The sequence below is a fragment of the Euphorbia lathyris genome, chromosome 4 (assembly GCF_963576675.1).
Source record: "Euphorbia lathyris chromosome 4, ddEupLath1.1, whole genome shotgun sequence".
Lineage (NCBI taxonomy): Eukaryota > Viridiplantae > Streptophyta > Magnoliopsida > Malpighiales > Euphorbiaceae > Euphorbia > Euphorbia lathyris.
The window spans coordinates 17,506,293-17,510,257 of NC_088913.1; the positions used below are offsets into that span (position 1 = coordinate 17,506,293).

At 37.3% G+C, this 3,965-nt stretch overlaps 1 long non-coding RNA gene across 2 annotated transcripts; it reads left to right on the forward strand.

The window, feature by feature from the left end:
* The first annotated feature begins 1,633 nt into the window (after positions 1–1,633).
* LOC136227506 (uncharacterized) lies at positions 1,634–3,469 on the forward strand. 2 transcript variants are annotated; one of them, XR_010688104.1, is made up of 2 exons: positions 1,634–2,010; positions 2,816–3,469. It is a non-coding gene; the product is annotated as an uncharacterized lncRNA (long non-coding RNA). The 2 variants fall into 2 exon arrangements; XR_010688105.1 differs by having other exon boundaries at positions 3,107–3,469.
* Positions 3,470–3,965: the final 496 nt, after the last annotated feature.

Genomic DNA, 3,965 nt, shown 5'->3' on the forward strand with positions numbered 1-3,965 from the left:
TAAGGCTCAGTGAATGCAGGTTTATGGTATCCCAATACTCATGATTTCACACTTATTGGATACACTGACGCTGACTATGGACGAGACAAACTTGAACGAAAAAGCACCTCAGGAGGATGTCACTTCCTTGGAAGCTGTCTTGTGTCCTGGTTCAGTAAGAAGCAGGCATCAGTAGCCCTGTCAACCACTGAAGCTGAGTGTCGCACCATGGCTTCCGGTCTTTCGCAGGTCGGGGTGCGTGGCCGGCTCGATCCGCCTTTCTCGTATTTTGAGTTTCGAGTCGCCACCAATCATCACTTGGAAACACGTGTATGCGGGCGTGATTGGTCGCCCTGTCTGTTTGGATTGACTCTGTATGGTTCAGGTTTGGGTAAGGATGGCCTCTGGAGAGATTTAGGGTTTGTTTTTCCGGTTACGTGTAGGGAATAGATGTGATCTCACCCTACCCCGTCCGACGCATCGGTACTATTGTGATATTACGCGTTTATTATTTGTTTTGCCTTGAATTATCCGTATAACCCAGACACTTGTAGATTTTGGGATTATCAGATTTAGTATTGAATTCTGATAACGTTTTCACGTCGATTAGAATTATCTTTAGTTTATGAATTCGAATGACATTTTCATATCAATTCGAATTAATTTAGTTATGGATTCGACTGACGTTTTCACATCATTCGAGTTAATTTAATATTCAAATGACGTTTTCACATCGATTTGAATTAATCTGGTTTAATTCGAATGACGTTTTCACACCGATTCGAATTAATTTAGTTATGAATTCGAATGACGTTTTCACACCAATCCGAATTAATTTAGTTATGAATTCGAATGATGTTTTCACGTCATTCTGAATTAATTTTGGTTTATTATATTTCAAGATGTTGTTTGAAAACAAATCTGTTTTGATTTCGAATTGTGTATATCACATATACGCGATACATTTATTAACACCCGATTTAGTCGGGATACATAACATGTATGTCGAAAAATGAATTTCAACGCATTGATATACATGAACGGGTATATTTAAAAAAAATCTAAACAGTAATGAGCTAGTTAAAATTGTGCACATAAATCAGTAATTATAAATATCAATACAGTCCTCAATATTTTGGCTAATTTTAGATATTGATTACATGACTAGCCTCATTGGAGGTAATATGATAATTAAATTTTATTCTTTATGAACTGAGCCGTTATATTGCATACATACGTCATGATAATATTAATAACATGTAATGATAAACAAACAATTTGTAACTAAAAAAAACATGTACATAAAAAGTAAAATGGAGATAGGATATAAATGAGGTTTGGATTCACAAATTAATGAACAATGGAGGTAATATGTTGACAATAGGGACTTGATTGAACTTTACTTAAAATCATTAGGGACCTAATCGGAACACAGAGGGGTTCAATTGACGAGTTAAAACGAAACAGGGTTAAGTTTGCTAATTAATTAAAACATGGGTAGTAATATGTAACTTGTAGGGACTTAGCCGAACTCAAATCTAGGCAATTGTGGCTCAACTGAAATATGGAAGGATCTAATTGAAAGACATAAAACGAATGGGGTAAAATGGTAAATTCAGGGGGATTTAATTGAAACGAATTGGGATTAACAGGGATTAAAACAAGATTGATCAACATTAGAGGCTTATAAAAGTAATTAGCCTATTTATATTTTCATCCTTTAGGGTAGAACCCATTTCATCCGCCCCCAATTTCTTTTCTTTCCTTCCTCTCCCCGAAACTGAAACGGTACCCTTCATCTCCCCTAATCGATTTCTTCCTCGGCTCTCTTGGGGTTCCGGCCACCTTTCCGTCGGTTTCGCTCTTATTCCCTCGCCTCTGATCTCTCCTAACCATCTCTCACGGTTCCTCGTTCATCACAGACCCTATGAGTTCTCTCGGTCGATTTGAAGAACGGCGGCCGTCCGAACCTCCGATGACGAGTTCGAACTCCTGAGGGGGTTCTAATCGGTCAGAGCCTTACATGCAAAGGTAAACTAATGAGGTTTGTGACCCCTCTCTCTCTTCCTCAACTTCGGTTCTTCTCGGGTTCTTACGGTTCTATGTTGTGTTTCTTGGATTTGTGATGCTATTTGGGTTTAGTTGGTGATGGTTTGTTTGCTGTGAATAATTTGGCTTGAGACATTTTGTTTGGTGTTTGGCTGTGTGGGTTCAGTTTCGTGATTTCCTCCCCCCATTCTAGTCCCTATTCTACTTGCCTAGGTTTGATTTCTATGTTGAAGATGGCCCTTTGAGACTCTTAAATGGGTTTCCTAAATGCAACCAGGGCCTCTATAGGTCCTGGAGGGTATTTGATGTTCCTTCTTTACATTGAAATGGAGTCTCAAAGTTACATAATGAAAGTTTATGATGTCCGATGCTTTATTCTATGCTCAAAAATGAAAATGAAAATATGTGATAGATTGATGTTGCAGAAGAAAGAAAAAGAGATGCTTGGATAACCTTGATTTAATTTCTGGATTGTTACAATTGTTTGGGAGAAAAAACCCTTCTCCTTTGGGGAAGCTTTGAGAAAGCTTCGTCCCTTTTTCTGAATCACAGTAACATACCCTCTCTTACAGTGAGCAAACTCTCTATTACAGTGATGAATTTTTTACCAAATTCCCCCCTATTACAGTGTTTTTTCCTTCTCTTCTTCCTATTACAGTGATGAAGCTCTCTCTATTTATAGTAAGAAATTTGCTTGAATTATTGCTCATCATTTTTCTTTATTTCCTTCTGTACCCTTGAGGGTTGTTTCGTCAATCTACTTGCCCATTTTCTCTGCATTTTGAAGTTTCTGGATGCCTGCTGGATGAGATCATCTTGTTGAATTATTGATTTTTTTGGTAAAAATGCCAATTGGTCCCTGTAATTGTGATTTTTGCGGACGGACGCTGTATTCGATCCGAGTCGGTAAGCTTGTTGGGAATTGACGGCATTAGTTCCGAATTGAATCGCCTATTTGAATTCTGGGTCCCTGTTTGATTGTCGCCGCTCCGGTTTAATTTTTGTTTGATTTACCGCGGTTTAATTTGGTAGCCCCGGGTTAAATCTGACGATTCTTGATTGCCCCGTGTGAATTTAGTTGCCTCGGACGGATTTTGGTTGCCTCGGATGAATTTCGGTTGCCTCGGATGAATTTTGGTTGCCTCGGATATTCGGTTGCCTCGGGGGACGACATTCTAAGAGCGAATAGGCGCTCCTGGATCGAATGTGGGCTTTGACCCTGCCTTTCGGGGGCGCCAGGTTGCCTCGGTATTCAAAAGTGGGGTACAAAGACCCCGACATCATAAGGCGGGCCTCCGGGTCCGCTACATTTATCCCGCTTTATTTTTGTTTATTTATTTTTTGCTTCCTGCGAACGATGTAATTAGAAATCAAACATTTGTACCAAAATTCGATTGTACTTGTATATTATCACTTTTATTAATAAAAGCTCAATTTTTTTTTTTTTTTACTATTATCTCCATTTTTATTTAATGTAATTAACCTAATCAGCACGAGACGAGTTGAATAACTAATAAACACGACTCGAGTTACAATAACTTGTGACCGTGAAATTTTACAACAAAATAATTTGAACTCGACTAATCTAAAAAGAAAAATATAACAATTACCGACTTATTTAATAAAGACACAATCTGGACTATGACGACGACTAACATTTTAGGGAAAAGTTCAACTGTCGTTAATTTATTGACTTTTCAATTTGTCATAATTCGTTATTTAGAAATCAACTATATTCTAAACGTTTAATTATAATATAAATCGTAACCAAAGTCAATATTAACTTTAACTTTAATATACGATGTTACATCATAATTCGCAATTCAGACTATAGACATTTCTAAATATAATTTACGACAAAATAAATACGCATTGAAATGTTGATTCGATTGATTGACATCTAAACTTTAATTAATAAATTATAACTCGAATTCAAG